The sequence below is a fragment of the Nicotiana tabacum genome, chromosome 21 (genome assembly GCF_000715075.1).
Source record: "Nicotiana tabacum cultivar K326 chromosome 21, ASM71507v2, whole genome shotgun sequence".
Classification (NCBI taxonomy): Eukaryota; Viridiplantae; Streptophyta; class Magnoliopsida; order Solanales; family Solanaceae; genus Nicotiana; species Nicotiana tabacum.
Window position 1 is genome coordinate 3,165,854 of NC_134100.1, and position 21,997 is coordinate 3,187,850.

The following is a 21,997-nucleotide window of genomic DNA, read 5'->3' on the forward strand; positions in this document are numbered from 1 at the left end:
CCAAGAACAAGGAAATCACAAGAGACAATTAAAGCTTTAACCGAACACCACATCATCAATAAAGAATCATACAACTTTCACGTGATTTTCATAACTTTAGGTTGGGGCATTTCATAATGTTCATCATTATTCACATACCACCGATGTCTTGAGCGGAGTTCGATCACGACCCAATCGGCTAGGTTGCCTCATTTGAGGCATATACCTCAGTCACAATCTCATTCTCTTTTTCCGGAATTCGATATTAGCACATTACTACCATGTGTGCGGCATGGTGTCCGATCACGGCCCGATCGTCTAGGCCGCCTTACCTAGGCGTTGTTCCTTCCTCATTAATCATCTCATTTGAGTCTTTATTTCACATATATCATATCAATTCATTGGCACTTAGGGCCATAATTATCACATCATTTCCACTTTCAATGTCAACCTTGAAATTTATGATCATAGGCACATACAAAGCAATTCAAGTTGTATGCATAGGCAAGATTTCACATGATTAGCATGACAATTTCAGTTTTAAATCTTGACGTGAAGTCTAGGCAATTTCAACATATGGTTCATATCTTTTGCACATTTTTAATTATCTAGAATAGTACTTTGCACACATTGAGGCACACCTTTCATATATATATATATATATATATATATATATATATATATATATATATATATATATATATATATATATATATATATATACACACACACACACCAATTTATGTAAAATAACAATCAATACATCGATCAAATTTTCAGTCTTACCATATTCACACATACACATGCCAATGGAGCTCAATTTCTAATAGGAGGGAGTTTTAGCCATACATACCTCAGTAAAAATTTCCTTAATTTCTTAAAAAATACCGGGACTCTTAGAACTTCAATCTATTTTATGAAAATTACAAATTGAACCAAGAATTGAGACATGATTAAGATTCTAGCTCATTTGAGCACATTATCAAGCACTAGGTGTGCATTATGATGTGAGAGTTTCTATCATTTTACACCCCAATTGCTATTTTTTTAGTTCACAACCTCCCCATACCCTATTATCTTTTATGCATGCAAGAAAATCCATTCTTATACCCATGAACCCCCAAGCTAATTACTCATTCTAACGTGAATTTTGAAACCAAAGGTTAGGGCTCAAGTTCTTACCTCTTGGAGTGAAGGTCTAGCAGCTTTACTTAATAATCTTCAAGGTTTTAGGCAAGAATTGAGTGGGGACTTGATGAAGATCACCCTATCGCTCTAGAACTCCCTCTCTCACTCTATTTACAGCAAAATAACATAAAAGGGGTCTAATGGGGTATTTTTAATGGGATGGGGTCGGGTTTAAAAAGTTAGAAAATAGGAACCCCGACGAAATCTGTGATCGCATAATGGACATGCGACCCGCAAAAGGGACCGCAAAAATGGCCCCAAAAACCTAAACAAATTGTCCGGGTATGCGATAAAAATGCGGTCCGCATACTTGTTCTGCAGTCGCATAATGCACCGTAGAACTGCCCCTTCCAGAAATTCCAAGGAGATTATGCGATGACTATGCGGCCCGCATATTGATTATGCGATCGCATAATTGGTCGCATAGTTGACCTCAAATTTATCATCAAACTGTCTGACTCTACAGTGACTATGCGGTTCGCATAGCTATTATGCGATCATATAATGGACCGCAGAAACGCAATTTTTTGGAAAACATTATTCCTTAACTTTTTAATGCACAGATCGATCAAAAGGGTCTGAACCGTAGCAACACATATTCCTAATTTGGTACTACGAGCTTTCAAGTTTTTGAGTAGAAATTTCACTGGGACTTATAGGGATGATACAAGATGGTGATATCATAGTCTTTCAATAGCTCCAACCACCTCCTCTACCTCAAATTAAGATCCTTTTGTTTGAACAAATACTGCAAGCTCTGATGATCCGTGAATACCTCACATGAAACGCCGTAAAGATAGTGCCTCCACATCTTTAGCGCATGAACAATGGATGCCAAATCTAAGTCATGAACAGGGTAATTCTTCTCATGAACCTTCAACTGTCGTGATGCATATGCAATTACCTTGCCATCTTGCATTAATACTGCACCAAGACCAATACGAGATGCGTCATAATATACTGTATAAGATGTTGAACCTGTGGGTAGCACCAATACCGGTGTAGTCAAAGCAATCTTGAGCTTCTGAAAGCTTTCCTCACACTCGTCCAACCATCTGAACGGGGCACCCTTCTGGGTCAACCTGGTCAATGGGGCTGCAATAGATGAAAACCCCTCCACGAATCGACGGTAATACCTCGCCAAACCCAAGAAACTCCGGATCTCCGTAGCTGAAGTCAGTCTAGGCCAGTTCTGAACTGCCTCAATCATCTTAGGATCCACCTGAATTCCCTTTGCTGATACTACGTGCCCCAAGAAAGTGACCGAGTCCAACCAATACTCGCACTTTGAAAACTTGGCATGTAACTGGCTATCTCTCAGAGTCTGAAGTACAATCCGAAGATGATGCTCATGCTCCTCTCGGCTACGGAAGTAGATCAAGATATCTTCAATGAACACAATCATAAAGGAATACAAATAGGGCTTGAACACTCGATTCATCAAATCCATAAATGTTGTTGGGGCATTTGTCAGCCCAAAAGACATCACTAGAAACTTAAAATGCCCATACCGAGTCCGAAAAGCTGTCTTAGGGACATCGGATGTCCTGATTCTCAATTGATGGTAACCAGACCTTAAATCAATCTTTTAAAACACCTTTGCACTCTGAAGCTGATCAAATAAGTCATTAATCCTCAGCAATGGATACTTGTTCTTGATGGTGACTTTGTTCAACTGCCGGTAATCTATATACATCCTCATCTATCCATCTTTCTTATTCACAAACAACACAGGCGCACTCTTCGGACCTTGAATAATAGATAAAATGAGAGTGTCACGACCCGGAATTCCCACCTTCAGGATTGTGATGGCACCTAATATTGACTTGCTAGGCAAGCTAACGTTAGAGGATCTTTAAGCCAATTTTAATCAATTTCAATAAGTAAAATCTATTAAGCCGAAATAGAACTAAAACTAAGTGTGGAATGACATAAAAACAAATAATATCTAAGTACAACCCAGATCTAGAGTCACAAGTTCACGAGCTTCTAGAGTTTTTACATACAGAGATTAAAATAAGTACAACTATCTCGAAAGATAAGAATAATAAATAGGGGGAAGGTGGAAGGGGACTTCAAGGTCTACGGAAGCCAACAGATCTACCTCGAGTTTCCAAAAGAAGATCCAAGCTGATACACCTCATGGGCAGTTGGGACCAGTACCAAAATCTACACAAGAAGTGCAGAGTGTAGTATGAGTATAACCAGCCCAATGTACTCCCTAAGTGTCGAGCCTAACCTCGACGAGGTAGTGGCGAGGCTATGACAGGACACCCACATAAATATACCTGTGTAGATAAAAATATATGTACAACATAACAACAATTAAAGGATAAACATGTACTATTAGGAGGGGACATGCGAAAGGGGTAAAAGATACGATAACTACAATAGGGAATGATAACAAGGAGCAGTCAATAAGCCTTCAACCAGTAAAATGAATAAACATAATGAATGAAACTGCATGGCATCACCTTTCGTATTTTTACTCTCAAACCTCACTATGAAACAGTAATAACGGCACGGTATCACCCTTCGTGCTTTTACTCTCAATGTCATCATGTATCAATAGATACGACACGGCATTACGCTTCGTGCGTTAACTCTCAAATATGGCACAACATCACCCTCCGTGCATTAACACTCTCCCTTACTACATAACAATGAACATAAAACAACTGGGAGATAGAATAAACAAGAACAAGCCTTACATCAACAATAGTTCTACAATACTAACCTCAACTTCAGAAACAATACTTAGTTATCATAGATAGCCCATAAACGCGAAAAGAACGATCAATTTAGTAATTAACTAGTCAAAGCAAGGATATCATGATCAAAGAAAATAATAAACTATAAGAAACAAGACCCATATGCATGCTTTAACCCAACAACAACTTATAGGTACTCGTCACCTCACATGTACATTGTACCCAACATTTAAACAAGTACTCCCTCCGTTCCAATTTATGTTAACCTGTTTGATTGGGCATGAAGTTTAAGAAAAAATGAAGACTTTTGGAACTTGTGGTCCTAAACAAGTCAAAAAGGGGCCTAGAGTATTTGTGTGATTATAAAAGCTTCTCATTAAGGGTATAATTGTAAGTTTAAGCTAAATTGTTACCAACTTTAGAAAGTGGTCATTCTTTTTGAAACGGACTAAAAAGGAAATAAGTTCATATAAACTAGAACAGAGGGAGTAGCAAATAGGCAAACAAATCTTAATCCCTCAAGTCAAGGTTAACTACGACCCTTACCTCGCTCTAAAAACCAACTCAAAGCTCAACCACAAATTTGCCATTCAAACAAGCCTCCGAACCAACCAAATCTAGCAAATTATCAACCAAATAAATCAAAATAAACCTTAGGAACTACCCACGATTGCAAAAGATTCAATTTAGCTCATTATTGAAAAATCCAACAAAAGTCAACTCCCCGGCCTGCTTGGTCCAAACCCAAAATCCGAACTAAAACCTGATTACCCATTTAACTCAATCCCAGTTATATAATTGTTTTGAAATCCGACCTTAATTTGAGGTCTAAATTTCAATTTTACAAAATTCTCTAATTCTACCCAAACTCCCAATTTCCACCATGAAAATCCTAGATTTTAGGTTAAAATCTTATGAAATGTAATGTAAAAGTGTAAGAAATTAGATTAGAATCGCTTACCAATGAGTTAGGGAAGAAGAGCTCTTGGGAAAATCGCCTCTAGGATTCTTTAGGTTTGAAAATTTGAAAGAATGAGAAGATTCCCGTCTAACTCAGCTTTAAACCAGTTGCAGATATTGTAATTGCGACCTGGGGTTCGCAATTGTGAACCCCCGCAAATGCGATCCCTTACTGATCCAGCCATCTTCACAATTGCGAAGAAAATCTTCGCAATTGCGACCAAGATAGGAACCTGAGTTCCTCACAATTGCGAACACTGACCTCGCAATTACGAGGTCAGAGACCTGCACCGGAACTGAAGCACACTGGCATTTTCCTAAGTCCAAACTCACTCCGCAACCTATTTGAAACTCACCCGAGCCCTCGGAGTTCCAAACCAAACATGCACACAAGTCCAAAAAGGTCATAAAAATTTGCTGGCATGATCAAATCACCAAAATAACACCTAGAACTATGAATCGAACACCAAATCAAATGAGATTTTCAAGAAAACTTTAGAATTGCTATTTCAGCAACCGGACATCCGAATCACATCAAAATAACTCTATTTTTTACCAAATTTGATAGACAAGTCATAAATATAGTAATGGACCTATATCGAGTTCCGAAACCAAAATGCGGACCTGATATCAATAAAATCAAACATTGGTCAAACCTTTAGATTCACTAAGCCTTTAAACTTCAAGATTTGACAAAACGTGATGCTTCGAGCTAGGGGCCTTCGAATTTGATTCCGGGCATACACCTAAATCCCAAATCATGATACAGACCCCCAGGACTGTCAAAACACAGATCCGGGTCCATTTTGCTCAAAACATTGACCAAAGTCAACTCAAATAGATTTTTAAGGCAAAATTTTATATTTTGTCAATTTTTAACATAGAACCTTCGGGAAAAACATCTGTACTGTGCATGCAAATTGAAGAAGGCTTAAAGAAGATATTAGAGGCTTCGAAACACAAAATTTAGGTTTAAAATTCTAGATGACCTATGGGTTATCCCAGAGAGTATATTGCCTTGGTATGCATCTTACGATGTCCTCAATGAATAATTAGACTCCCCTGTATATAGTAGGGGAATTTTACCCTCAGTACAATTCTATAAAAGGTAAAAATCTTCTATTTAACTAATCATCGATTCTCTGTCGATACGTGTCGAGATTATGCCGTGATATCCGGCCGATCGCAGATATTATGGCCTTCTGTTGGTCGTGCTCGATTGTCTGGTAATGCTCTCTGAGGACTTTGGGGTTTGAATCGAACCTGGGTGCCATGGCCCCGATATTCCCCAGGGCAGGCATTTTACCCGGACCCTGGATCGAGGGGCTCCTTGCCTCGATTTTGGTTCCTTGCCTTCACGTTTCTCGCTTTTTTTACTTTATCGAAAATTGAGGCATCTCATGGTCTTGGTTTTACTCGTATATAGATGGCCCCCTCGTTTCTCGAAGAATAAGTTCTCTGAGAAATGACATGAGCTCATCGATTCCTTCTTTAATACGCTATGATGGAAATGACAAAGAACCTGAAACGTCTCATCAGTCATGTCATTATGACCTCAAACGCGTGTCAGCCATTGGTTGGCTATCTTTGGATGTGAAACATCGTGAAGTCTCTATAAATATCCCCCCCCCCTTCGCTCATTTTTCACTTTATGACCAAGCTTCTACCCTCGAGCCTTCAAGATGTCACTACCCTTCTTCATACTCTAGTATTTTTACCTCCATTCTTCGAGACTCCATAGTAAGTTGCAAGTTTTTACTCATTTTCTACCCAAACCAACACATTTTTCATCTTTCAACCTTGCTTCATCTTTTTCAAGCTTTTCTAGATAACAATGGCCAAAACCTCCAAATCTGTTCCCCAAAAAGTCGCTTCTTCTTCCTAACCAACTGCCGAATTAATGAAACCACCCTTGATGTGGTTGACCTCGAGAGGTTCGCTGCTGATGTAGCTACCAATAAACTAGTTGCTGAACCTTCCTTGAAAATGTTCATTCCCAAGGGTTGTTCGGTCGCTGACGACTTCAAGGTTGAGAAGCCCTCTTCGGTGCAGGGTCGACATGAAGAGGCATCGAGATATATTTGCTCAATCACCGAAGATGTCCTCCCCGAGGTCTGAAAGGACTGCAACTAGGCAGATAAGGACATAGTGGTCCCCGACACTAAGCAGGCCATTACTACGCATGTCGAGCGATATCTAAGTGTTTAAACTTATACCTTCACACTGGGCCCAGTGGAACCGGTCATTATAGACTTCTATAAGAGGTACGAAGTATGCCTCGGTCAAATACACCCATCGTTATGGAGGATCGTAATCCTCCTTCAATTCTTCTTGAACAAGATCGACTCCTGTCGGCTTACCATAGATCTTCTACTCCGCTTGTACAGTCCCCGAATCTTCCTAGGGGAACTGATAAAGCTCGTGTGCCGGGCTAGAAAATCCTCGTTCTCAAGAATTGATGGGACCATGATCGAGGCTTGTAGGGGCGCTTTGTCCGGGTGAGGACGTCGGACTTGATCCTTACCAAATTTAGGCTATTCCCCGAGAGGTAGAATGCATCACGTAAGCTCAACTTTCCTTTAAATGTTGATTTTATGTTCATCTCCTTTTTCCTCATTGATGTTTGTGGTGGTGTAGTTGTTTCTTGAGTCCCAAATGTTGTCCCTCGGCTCAAGGAGTGGATTTAAGGTATCATCTCACAGATGCCTTACTCCGAGCTCTCATGGAGCAAACTCTCGAAGGGTCACTGGGAGGCCCGTTCCAATGGTAAGATATCTTTCCTAAATAAGTTATATTAGGCTTCTCCTTCTAGTATCACGTTCTCATTTCCTTTATTTCCTTTTTGCAGGTTTGCCTAAGACCATCAAGCTTAGGCCTTCGATCGGGAATAAAGAATTGCCCATTGATTCCTCTGTTAGAACGAGAAGAGTGTAAAAGAAGAAGAAGAAGAAGAAGAAGAAGAAGAAGAAGAAGAAGAAGAAGAAGAAGAAGAAGAAGAAGAAGAAGAAGAAGAAGAAGAAGAAGAAGAAGAAGAAGAAGAAGAAGAAGAAGAAGAAGAAGAAGAAGAAGAAGAAGAAGAAAGGCTCTGGGTTCCCCAAGCTCAGAGAAGAAAAACCAAAGAGAAGATTGGCTTATAAGCCAAAGGAGGGTTCCAGATCTCTTTTGGCCACTCGACGTCATAGAAATTTTGGTGTTGCCTTCGTTCACTGAATCTATGTTTGACAAATCTCGAGCGGTGGAGAAGCGATCTAACGAAGGGGCCCATGGTATGGACGACCCTCTCTTTTGCTTTTTTGAAGGTGTAGACCCAACCGTCGTGGAAGACTTCTCCAGATTGGGTAATTTGGAGGTGTCGAGGAAAGACCCATCTTCTGAGGTTTATGGGCTGAACTCGAGCCCAAAATTAATCAACTAGTTCCCCACCCCAAGCATGGATCCCGGCCAAAAGCAGTCAATAATCATCAGCGGAGGATGCCCAGGTTCTTTTTGCCCCGTTGGAGTATCTAGCTACCTCTGGTGCCTGGTAACCGAAGAAGACTAAGTGAAAATGAACGAGGTGGACACGTCGTACTTGTTTAATGAAGCACAACAGGTGCTAAATCGGGTAAGGCATTATTACGTTCTTTCACCCTTTGACTTAGTTTTTTGATAATTCTCATGTCTTCATCTTTTTTTCAAGCATCAGTACTTCACCATGAGAGCTTTTTTCGATACTGGGCTGAGTTGAACCAGCTCGAGGCTAAGACTAGGGATCTCGCTGAGAAAAGATATATGTACAAGTTTCTCAGCGAGCAACACGAAGGGGTTGTCAAAGATCTCCGGGCCGAGATGGATGCAGCTCAGAAGGAGCATGCCGACCTGGTGGAGCAGGTAAAGGTATTTAAATTTAGATATGACGAGTTAGCCATGGCGACTAACGATCAAACCTCGCAGGTTTAGCAGAAGATTGACCGTATCGACCAACTCTGATTTAAAACGAATGATGTCAAGGCCATGGCCAATATCTGGAAGGAAAAGATGGATCGGTTGGCTTCAAAGAAGGAGACCACCTGGGAGCAGCTGGCATTGACTGAGGTCCAACTCCAAGTGGCAAAAGAGAAGGCCAAAGCACGGTCTCGACAAATCGAGGACCTCCAAGCTCAACTGGGCTCAGCTGCTGCTGAATGGGATGCCCTTGGCAAGGAGCTCGAATCAGCAAAGTTTGTGTCAGAAATAACCAGGGTAGATGCTAAAGAGATGGTGGCCCAGTACCAGGGCCGATGACGAGGTAGCCTAGGATCGCCTGAAAGTTACTGTTGAGTATGTGAAGTGCGTGTCCCGAAGGGAGACTCTCGAGGAGGTCCATGCCTGGGTTGTCGACCTATCACCGAGATCGAAGATGCAAAAAGGCTCGAGGCTGAGGCCAAGAAGCTAGATGACCCCAAGGATGAGGAGGGCTCTGAGGGCTCTGATGACCCCAAGGATAGAGAAGACCCTGACGGCCCCGGTGACGAGGTGGATTCTGGTGAAGATCAGGATTAGGATCCTTAGGGATTTTTCTTTGTTTTTGTATTTTGTTCATTTTGTTAAGGCCGTTATTGTTGGCCTTTGTAAAAACTTTTTATTGGAATATATATAAGTCTTTTTTCCCTTTGGCAATTTTTGAGTTTATTTCTTATCGCTTCCTCTTTATGATTTCAAAGATTTCAAATTCCTTAGCATGGAATAAAACGTAATACTAAGGTCTTGTTCGGAGGTTCAAACAAGACAAGACTCGTTCTCGATGTAATTTTTGTTTGAAACTCGTGGGGGCTCGGTATGACCGGAAGCTTTCCACGAAGTGCTTGTTTAGGTGTTTTTAAATTATAATATTGCCGAGGGTAGCCTTTGAACCGATTTGCAATTTTTTTGAAGGCCTTATGATTTAATTACGGGCTTCGGACGTCTCCGAGCCGTTTCTAAAGTTTGTGCCTCCGGGTTTCGATACCCGAGTCGTCCGAGTTTATTTTGGACGATAGTCCCCGAGTGGAGGTGATTTATTGGATCCGGATATGGGCGGCCCTTGGGCACGATATCTTTAAGGAACAAGATGTGGTAGTCTTAAGAGACAAAATATGTATCTGTAAGGTAGAAACTTTCTTTTATTCTTGAGCATAATATACAAGATTGTAAGTGTGTACAAGCTTCGTGTTATGGCTTAGGCGGTCTATGCGGGCACGATTCATTTGACTGTTTAGCCTTATAGTAAATCCTACCCACCGAGCCTAGACTATTTAAGCACAAAGTTTTCTTCCTTGCTAAAAATCATCATCATCCTACCCACCGAGCCTAGACTGTTTAAGCACAAAGTTTTCTTCCTTGCTAAAAATCATCATCTGAGGGTGATGGCCCCCAATATTCAAGGTCGATCATTGAGAGGACTCGGATACTGTTGACTTGACCATGAACTCCAGTTATGACCGGTCTTTGATTCTAAGTTAGCACGATCCACTGTAGCCTCGTTAAAAACCTTGCAAGAAAAACCATTTGGGACAAAACCGGTTCAAGGGAAAAAGAGTGTAATGCATTTTTTCATCCCTAAAACAACATTGTCCTCTAGCTGTTACCTGCAAGTGTTAGTCCAATTCATAATATATATATATATAAAAAGAATGAACGGGGTCATAACTTAGTAGTAATATCATTTTAAGTGAGTCATGTTCCAGTTGTTCGGTATCCGCTACCCGTTTCCTACTTCGAGTTTGTACGAACCTTTGTTGGTAACCTCGATAATTCGATATATACCTTCTCAATTCGGTCCCAGCTTCCAATCGTTTGGGTTCCGGGTGTTCAGTGTCACCTTTCTTAATACCAAGTCCCCGACATTGAAGTGTCGGAGGTTGGCTCTCCGGTTATAATACCTTTCAATCTGTTACTTCTGGGCGGCCATCCATAAGAGGGCGGCCTCACGCCTTTTATCCAACAGTTCCAGGATTGTGTTCATGGCCTCACCATTTGACTTTTCGGTCGCATATCAAAACCTGAAACTCGGTTCTTCCACCTCAACTGGTATAAGCGCTTCAACACCGTAGACCAATGAAAACGGGGTGGTCCTGGTGCTAGATTTTAGGTCGTATGGTATGCCTATAGGACTTTTGGCAAGATTCCTTCCATTTTCCTTTGGCATCGGTTAACCTTTTCTTAAGGTTTTGGATTATGGTTTTGTTTGTAGACTCCGCCTGTCCATTCCTGCTAGGGTGATAGGGTGTTGATAAGATTCTTTTGACCTTATGGTCTTCAAAAAAATTTCTCACCTTGCTACCAATGAAATGTTTCCTGTTGTTGCATACAATCTCGACCAGCATTCTGAACTGACATATTATGTGGTCCTAGATAAAATTGATAACTTCTTTTTCCCTGACCTTTTCGAATGCCTGAGCTTCAACCCATTTAGAAAAATAGTCAGCCATAAATAGTATGAATTGAGCCTTACTGGATGTCCATGGCAGGGGTCCGACAATGTCCATTCCTTATTTCATAAATGGCCAAGGTGACAAGATCGAATGTAGTAGTTCCCCGAGCTGATGAATCATTGGAGAATGCCTATGATAGCCATCACATTTTACATGAACTCCTTCGCATCTTTCTCCATGTCGATCCAGTAGTAGCTGGCCCTAATTATCTTACGAACCAACGATTCTACCCCCAAATGGTTCCCGTAGGTGCCTTTGTGAACTTCCATCAAAACATATTTGGTGTCTCCCGGTCCTAGACAGACAGCGAATGGGCCATTGAACATTCTTCTGAATAGGGTATTATCTTCGGACATGCTAAACCTGGACACCTTCGTGCAAAGAGCCCTCGACTCTTTAGGGTCCAAGGGAAGCTTCCTGGTCTTCAAGTAATCTATATAATTGTTTCTCCAATCCCAGGTAGCTTGTTGAGTTTATCTCGGCGTGGCCCTCTTCCACTACTGATTTCATGAGTTATATGACCGTTCCCGAGCTGAATTCATTGTCATCAATCGATGATCCCAAGTTAGCTAGAGCATCGACCTTGCTGTTTGATCTCGGGGTATATATTGCAGGGTCCACTCCTTGAATTGATGTAGTGCTACCTGTAGTTTATCCAGGTATTTTCGCATTCGTTCCTCTTCACTTCGAACGTCCCATTGACTTGATTCACCACTAAGAGGGAATCACACTTAGCTTCAATCACTTCGGCCCCCAAGCTTTTAGCCAATTCGAGACCTGCAATCATGGCCTTATACTCAGCCTCATTTTTAGTTAATTTTATAGTTCTAATAGATTGCCTAACTATATTACCCATTGGTAGCTTTAACATGATGCCAAGTTCGGACCCTTTTGCGTTCGAGGCACCATCCGTAAAGAGGGTCCAGATCCCTGAGGAAGTCCCCGAGTTTAACAATAGTTCCCTTTCGACCTCCGGTATTAGGGCCGGTGTGAAGTCGGCCACGAAGTCTACCAAAATTTGGGATTTAATGGTGGTTCGGGGTTAATATTCGATATTGTACCTGCTGATTTCCATAGCCCATTTGGCCAATCGTCCCGAGAGCTCGTGTTTATACATTACATTTCTCAATAGGTAAGTAGTTACGACACATATGGGATGGTATTGGAAATACGGCTTTAACTTTCTGGAGGCGCTTAGCAAAGCCAGCGCCAAATTTTCCAGGTGAGGATACCTAGTTTCGGCCTCGCCTACAATCCTGCTAACATAGTAGATAAGAAATTGCATACCTTCCTCTTTCCAGACTAGGACTCTACTTATCGCTATCTCGGATACCACTAAGCATAGGTACAGTTGCTCGTCTGCCTTCGGAATATGAAGCAAAGGCGGGCTTGAAAGGTATCGCTTGAGTTATTCCAAGGCCTGTTGGCAATCCTGGGTCCATGAGAAGTTATTATTCTTCTTCAATAATGAGAAGTACCGATGGCTCTTGTCAGAGGACCTTGAAATGAATCAACCCAAGGTAGTTATACACCCAGTTAGCCTTTGAACGGCCTTGACATTGTCCACCACGATGATGTCCTCGATAACCTTGATCTTGTCGGGATTGATCTCGATTCCCTGGTTAAACACCATGAATCCAAGGAACTTTCTGAACCCAACTCCAAATGCACATTTCTCCAAGTTCAGCTTCATATTATATCTCTTTAATATGCTGAAGGTTTCTTGTAAATGTTTCAAATGGTCCTCTGCTCGCAAGGACTTAACTAACATGTCATCAATGTAAACTTTCATTGATTTTCCTATTTGTTCTTCAAACATCCGATTTACTAGGTATTGGTAAGTGGCACCGACATTTTTTAGTCTGAATGGCATTACGTTATAATAGTAGGTGCCGCATTTAGTGATGAATGATGTTTTTTCTTGGTCGTCCAGGTCCATCCAGATTTTTTTATACCTGAAATAGGCGTCGAGAAAGTTGAGTATCTCATGGCCGGCCGTTGCATTGATTATGCGATCGATGTTAGGTAAAGGGAAAGAGTCTTTGGGGAATGCCTTGTTTAAGTCTTTACAGTCTACATACATTCTCAATTTATTTCCCTTTTAGGCACTACCGCTACGTTTGCTAACCAATCCGGGAACTTAAATTCCCTAATGGAGCATATTTTAAGGAGTTTGGATACCTCATCTTTGATGAACGCATGCTTGACTTTGTACTGAGGCCTCCTCTTTTGTTTAAGTGAAACTTCGAATCCAAGCTCAGCTTGTGAGTAGTTTTTTCTGATGGGATCCCTGTCATGTCAAGATGGGACCAAGCGAAATAATCTATGTTAGCTATAAAAAATTCAATGAGTTTTTTCGGAGCTCGGGAGTTAGTCTCGTGCCTAGGTATACATTTCGATCGGGCAAATACTCGATCAACCTGACTTGCTCCAGATCCTCAGCGGTTGACTTGGTGTCATCGGAATCGTCATGGGCTATGAAAGACCTAGGGACTCCATAGTCAATATCCTCGTTTGTCTCCTGCTTTTCCGGTTCGGTTGGGGTTGGCGTCAATGATTGCTATTTGGTTGCTCTCATAGTGACTGAACTAGGGCTCTTTGATTTTGAAAGTGCGGATATTGGGACCACCTCATCAACCGCGAACATTTCTTTTGCAGCCGGTTGTTCCCCATAAATTGTTTTGATCCCTCCTAGTGTATGAAATTTCAATGCCTGATGTAGCGCCGAGGGTACTGCCCTCATGTTGTGAATCCATGGCCTCCCGAATAAAGCTTGTACCTCATATCTCCTTCGATCACGTAGAACTTTAGTTCTTGAATAGTCCCGGCGGTGTTTACCGGTAGGTTTATTTCCCCTTTAATTGTCTCGCATGCCATGTTGAATCCATTTAAGACTCTGCAGGCACTATTTGGTCTTGCAGACCCAGTTGTTCCATGACTCTCAATTTGATGATATTGGCCGAGCTACCTAGATCAATTAACACATGCTTAACTTGAGATTTATTTATGAGTACAATATTACTAGTGCATCATTGTGTGGTTGCACGATGCTTTCAGCATCCTCGTCGTTTAAATATATGGTTCAGTCTAGTACATAGTCTCGAGTCTGTTTTTCCCTTGTAATGGATACTTTAGTGCGTTTTAACATCGGCCCTTGAGGGATGTCAACTCCACCAACGATCATGTTAATGATGTGCTAAGGTTTCTCTTGCTCGATCTGTTTGTTAGCATCCCTATTCCTGAAGTGAATTTTGGCTTGATCACTCATAAATTTTCGGAGGTGCCCATTGTTGAATAAACGGGCTACTTCTTCTCTCAGTTGTCGGCAGTCTTTGGTTATGTGGTCGTGGGTGACATGATATTTACACATTAGATTGGGGTCCCTTTGGGCAGGATTGAACTGCAATGGTAGTGGCCACTTGGTATCTTTAATACGTCTGATGGCTGATAGGATACCAGCAGCATCGACGTTGAAGTTGTATTCCGATAACCTTAGTGCTTCCTTGGACCCGATAGGGCTGTCAAAACCGTTCTTGCTCATGAGTCCCCGATCATTATAACCTCAATCACTCTTTCTTTAACTCCTTGCAAGATTGCGTGCGGACCCACTTCTCCTTCAATGTCCATTGTATGGTTGATACCGATCTCAGTTCAGTCTTGATTCGTGATTAAGGTCTCTCTTGGATCTGTCACTTGTCCTGACAGGGTAAACAGACCCAAAAGAGGCCCCAAGCTGATCATCTTCGACCTTGATTTTTGATTGGTACCTGTTATGGACGTCGACCCAAGTTACTACCAGGTATTCTTTCAAATTTTGCTTCAACTACTGTGTAGCCAACGAACTTTGGGGATTGAGTCTTTGGGTGAATGCCTGAATGGCCCAATCGTTTGTGACTAGAGGCAGATCCATCTGTTCCATTTGAAACATTGACACGAACTCCCTGAGCATCTCGTTATCTCTTTGCTTTACCTTGAAAAGGCCTGACTTCCTGGTCTCGACCTTGATGGATCCAGCATGTGCTTTTACAAAGGCATCTGCAAGCATAGCAAACAAGTCAATAGAATTAGGGGGTAAGTTGTGATACCATATCATGTCTCCTTTTGACAAGGTCTCTCTGAACTTTTTCAATAGAACGAGTTCGATTCCATCATCGTCCAAGTCGTTCCCCTTGATGGCGCATGTATATGAGGTCACATGTTCATTTGAGTCAGTCTTTCCATTATACTTCGGGATTTCGGGCATACGGAACTTTTTAGGGATCGACTTTGGAGTTGTGCCTGGGGGGAAAGGCTTTTGGACGAACTTCTTGGAATCCAGTCCTTTCAATATCGGTGGTGCTCCTGGATTTGGTCGACCCTAGAGTTGTAGGTCTCCACCTTTTTGTCGTTAGCTTCGATTTTTTTCTCCCTATTCTACCCATTTTGTCAATTCCTCGAGCATCTTTATTATCTCGGGGTTGGTCCCGGATTCAGCTTTACTCAGCCTTTTTGTGACTGGTTCATTTCTGCGAGTGTTTTCCCGAAATGGTTTGGGCTCAACTCTACTAGGAGCACGGCTTTGGTTCTACAACTGGGTTATCGCTGCCTGTTGAGCCTGTAGCATTTCGAAGATCAATCGCAAGTTGATCCCATCGCCTTCACCACCGTGTGTATCCCTGGCTACCGACCTGGCTCCCCTGCGAATGCTATTTTTTGGGTCGGTGGGCAAGTTAGCGTCGATAGCCACATGGGAGTTGGCATCGATTAGATCTACGACCGGGACCCCGTTGGGGTCAGCAAGGTGAACCTCGTTGCTAGGCATTATATTGTTGTTCTCGTTGTGGTGTCCAGATTCAACATCAACGTTTAGGTGAGCAGACTGAGAGTTTGACATCTTTAAGTTTTCCTGAAATTAAGATCTAAAAGAACAAGAGTAAAGTAGAGTGTGTTGTGAAAATTTGTATCAAATAGCCACTATTATCCTTAGCCCCACGGTGGGCGCCAAACTGTTTACCCTAAAACTGGATAACAATTAAATTTATATGTGATTTTAAGGATATGCAGATTAATTCAATACAAATGATAAATTTTGTTAGATTAAACAGATAAAGGACGTAACTGATTGTCAAACCACTTCAGAGGAATGATTTCGGACTCAGTTACAGCCTTAATAGAATGCCTGCCTTCAATCCCGGATTCACAATATCGAAGCACTGATGAACAAATATAAGAACCTTAAATAATGGAGAGTATATTGCCTTGATATGCTTGTTACAATGTCCTCAATGAAGAATCAGACTCTCCTTTATATAGTAGAGGAGTTTTACTCTAAGTAAAATTATATAAAAGGTAAAAAAATTCTATTTAACTAATCATCAATTCTCTGTCAATATGTACCGAGATTCACGCTGTGATATCTGGCCGGTCGTGCATATCATAATCTTCTGTTGGTCATGCTCGATCGTCTGGCAATGCTCTCCGAGGCCTTTGGGGTTTGAACTTGACCTAGGGGCCATAGCCTCGATATTCCCAAGGGCGGGTATTTTACCCGGACCCCCGATTGAGGGACTCCTTGCCTCGATTCTGGTTCTTTGCCTTCACGTTTCTTGCTCCTTTTACTTCGTTGGAAACTGAAGCGTTGTTTTACCCGTATACAATATTCATAGTCAAAAATCAGAAAGAAAAATCTGCATTATTTGTTGCAGATGAAGGATTTGCCCATTCAAAATTTCAAATCCAAATGAAAAAGCAATTAGCATCAAGGAAAAGAATATTAGTAAGTGGTTAAATGACATTAATTAAAAATATCTATTATTTTATTTTTTCACTCTTTTTAAAATAAAATTAAGGAAATCTTTAGCAATCAATTCAAAGGAAGAAGATTAAGGTAATCTACAGTACTTGTTAGTTGCAAACTTTTCCTTACTTGTTGTTTCCCTTATAACTTTATGCAATTACACTTACCTCCCCTTTATTTTTTAAAATATATTGACCTCCCCTTTCTTTTAAGTTTTTCTTTTTCCTTTTTTTTGGTTGCAAATATCACCAATTCCATGCAATAATTGTTTCTTTCTAATTTTATTCATTGGTAACTGCTATTTTACTATTTTTTTATAATAAATTAAAGATACATAAAAATAAAGTGTAAGTTTCATTAAATTTGTAACAAAGTAGAAAATAATATAAGATTAAAGTTCCTTTTTTTTTTATCATTTCGATCATACTAGAGGGATAAAAATTGGACACTCTTACTTTATTACTACTCTTTAATGCTCCTTACAAATTTGAGTAAATAATATATTGAACGTCTTTCTCCATTTTCAGCATGAAAAATAATCTATTTGTGGAATTATTTTCTATTTTTTGTTTTTAATATCAATTACTTAATAATGTCATAATCACATATACTATCTTCCAAAAGTTAGGCATTTTAGTTAAATTAATAAAGTAGAGGAGAGAAATTAATCTTATTAAATTACCGGGTAGGTCTTTGTAACTAGCAAAACTTGGAAGCTGAGGTTGCGCTATAAATTTGAAGGTTTCTCCTCGAGTCTGTATTAAAACGTGTATCCTGTCATATCTTGTTGTGTAATCATGGCAAGAATGACATCTCAAATGAAAAGCAAATCCGAGAAGAAATTTCTCAAAGATAAGCGTGCTGAGAAGGTAGCACTTTCCAATAAGCAAAAAGCTCTTAGTAAAAGAGCGATGGATCTTTCCACCTTATGTGGAATTGATATAGCAATTATAATTTTTTCAATTACCGTTGAACCGTTTTTCTTTGGTAATCCGAATGTAGAATCGGTCGTCGAGCGATTTTCCCAAGTAAATCAACCAATTTACCGCATGTCAAGCCGTAAGATGGCACATGAAAAAGCTGGAGGTTGTGAAGAAAATGATATAATGAAAAAGAAGAAAAAGAAGGCAATAAATGAGGAGGAAAAAAGAGAATCTACATTGAAAATTTTCAAGCCTACTAATTTGGAAAAATTTGAGAAACTGAAGCAAGAGATTGACGAACTTGAAAAAGATTTGACTTAGAAAATTGATGAGTTACAATCAAAGATAGGTATAATAAATCCTAAATTTGTACCCGAAATGAATGCAACAAAGTCTTCAGCCATGCCATCCAATTGGTTGAGTCTTTAAATGGAAATTTCGATATTATGAATCTAAATAAAGTTTAGTATGTTTCTTTTAAATGTTGATGTGGCGTAAGAAATGAATTTATTATTATTTATTGTTTACATTTTATTTTATGGCTTTCCTACGTGCTTCTTATTTACACAATTTTCATATCCCAACACACAAAAGGACAATCCGGTGTATGAAATATCTCGCGCTCACACAGGGTTTGGTGAAAGGTTACATCCTAAGGGGTGTGATGTAGGCAATCTCCCCCGACACAAGCATCAATGGTGGATTCACGACTCGAACTCGTAACTTATAGGTCACATGAAGACAACTTTCACATCCCCACACGTGTGCTATAAATCAAATCTAACTAATGGAGTTATTATACATGATCAAATTTACGTAATGATATTAGTGTTTCACAAGAGTGTGATAAATTTAGGTTATTCTTTTGAGATATTATTATTTTGTGTCAATATTTTATATAATTTAATAACATTCACAAAAGATTGGACTATGAACCTTAATTTGATGAGTTTAGTAGAGATCTATATGTTAAATCCAAATTTAGTGGTTTAAATGTAATTCATAAAATAGAGAGAATCATATCTAGTGCTCAACTTGGAAATGGTTAGCACCACAAGTCTATACTAAACACTTTTTGAATATTGAGTTGAGGTGAGAAAATCCAACAATGGTAAAACATTTGTAAAGTAGTGTTGTGTTTGGAAAGTTGTATCTTTAAAAAAAAATGTAAAAGTTGAAGATTTGTCAATTAAAGTTGAAAATTATATGGCAAGTCCTTGTAATAAAATAAAAATTTTAATATAAAACGATTCATCGCAAAACGATAAAGACTGACCAAGCCAATTGTGATAGAGCGTTACAAGTAAATACAATCTTAACAAACTAGAAAGGTGGAAATTTTCTCTATGTTTTAATTTGGAAATTGTTAATTAGCACCAAAATAAATTTGTCGGCATAACTTTTGGACAACCATTAAAGTAAAAAGGTGAGAAAAATTAATTTGAAAATAAAGTTGAAAAAAAGTTTCTAAAGTATTTTTCATGTTTGGAAAATTGTAATTTCTTAGAAAAATGAAGTTTGCAAAAGTTGAAGATTAGTGAATTGAAAAAAAAATAGATCTTATCGAAACAACTATTATAAAAAGAAAATTCATAAAATGATTCGTTGTGAAACAACAAATGCTGATAAAGCTAATAATGCTTAGCTGGTTTTTCCGAATAATCGACTACACTACAACTAAGATACAACAAAAATTCCAACGGAATATAACAACATTAAAAAAAACGATCTAGTGAAGAATTTGAACATGGTAGTTCAATGAATCTTGAGTCAACCATATACAAGTAACTTTTGTTTACCAAGAGTTCGAATCTTTCTCTTTCTTTACTTTAACCTAACTCAATAATGTTAGTGACAATATTTTTACTTGAGATGCATCTTCAAACAACAAACAACAACAACAACAACAACAACCCAGTGTAATCCCACAAGTGGGGTCTGGGGAGGGTAATATGTACGCAGACCTTACCTCTACCCCGAGGGGCAGAGAGGCTGTTTCCAGGAGACCCTCGGCTCAAAGAGGCAACAAGAGACACTATATTAGTACTATCAATAGACTCATAATAAAACAACATAAAGTACCATAAAATCCATAACATAACATAAATACCATAAAAACAAAGTAACAACAATATAAGAGATATAGGAAATACGAGAAAGATGTAAGGTATTAATACACAGGAGATAAAGCCCATCATCAGTAGTTGATCAATAGCATCCTAAGACTACTTCCTAACTGGCTAGTCTCACTCTAGTGCGCTGTAACAAAGACATCACAATTTCCCTAACCTACCACCTTAATGCTCGATCTCCACAATTCCCTGTTTAGGGCCGTGTCCTCAGTAACCCTAAGTCGCGTCATATCCTGCCTGATCACCTCTCCCCAATACTTCTTAGGTCTCCCCCTACCTCTCCTCGTACCCACCACTGCCAGTCGTTCACACCTTCTCACCGGTGCATCAGTGTTCCTCCTCTGAATGTGCCCGAACCATCTGAGTCTTGCTTCCCGCATCTTGTCCTCCATGGGGGCCACACCCACCTTCTCTCGAATATCTTCATTTCTAATCTTATCCTTCCTTGTATGCCCGCACATCCACCTCAACATCCTCATCTCTGCAACTTTCATCCTCTGGATGTGTGAGATCTTCACCGGCCAACACTCGGTCCCATACAACATAGCAGGCCTAACCACTGCCCTATAAAATTTACCTTTCAGTAACAGTGGCACTTTCTTGTCACACAGGACTCCCGTCGCTAACCTCCATTTCATCCACCCCACCCCTATACGGTGTGTGACATCCTCGTCGATCTCCCCGGACCCCTGAATAAACGACCCCAGGTACTTGAAACTACCCCTCTTAGGGATGACTTGAGAATCAAGCCTCACTTCCACTCCCGCTTCCGTCGGCTCTGCCCCAAATTTGCACTCAAGGTATTCCGTCTTCGTCCTGCTCAACCTGAAACCTTTGGACTCAAGGGTGTGTCTCCAAACCTCTAACCTCTCGCTGACGCCGCGTCGTGTCTCGTCGATTAGAACTATGTCATCAGCAAATAGCATGCACCATGGCACCTCCCCCTGAATATGATGTGTTATAGCATCCATCACCAGGGCAAATAGGAAAGGGCTGAACGCAGACCCTTGATGCAATCCTGTAATAATCGGAAAATAATCTGAATCGCCTCCTGCTGTCCTAACCCGAGTCTTAGCTCCATCATACATGTCCTTAATCGCCCTAATGTAGGCAATCGGGACCCCTTTAGCCTCTAAGCATCTCCATAAGACCTCCCTAGGAACCTTGTCGTACGCTTTCTCTAGATCGATAAACACCATGTGGAGATCCTTCTTCTTATCCCTGTATTGTTCCATCGTCCTCCTAATAAGGTGAAAAAGAGAACAAATTCAAGTTAAAATTCAAATTTGTCTCCAACACATAAACAAATACCAATTTGTAAGTTGAATATTATTTCTCACTTGAAGTTTACCTATGTTGCTTGAATGTTTTAAAAATATTTGTAATATTTTTGTTGAATTCTTTAATAGTACTGACACATATTAAGTGACATTTTAATGATTCGACCAATATATACATAGTAGCATCTCCAAAAGTATCGGCATATACCCAATAATATTTTTAAAGGATTCGAATAACGTACTAATATTTTAAAGAGTCCAAATAAGACAAAAAAATCACAAGTAAGATACTCATGTTGCTCGGATTCTTAAAGAATGTTGGATCCTTCAAAAGTAATTAATATATACTTGTATTGATAGGTGATGATGAAATTAGTCGAGATATATATAAATTAATTTGAATATTATTATTATAAAAAATTATATATTATCGTTATAAAAAACTATATAAGTTGTTCCTAGGAAAGATTATGGGTTTCGGGTATCTAATCAATTAATCCCACAAACCGGGGAAGCTTAAGAGGAAATGAAAGAGGAGGGTAAGGGAAGCCACTAAATTGAGGGCTTCGCTCGCTCGCTCTAACGCTCGTTTAGTAGACAGCGAGTGGAGTGCATAA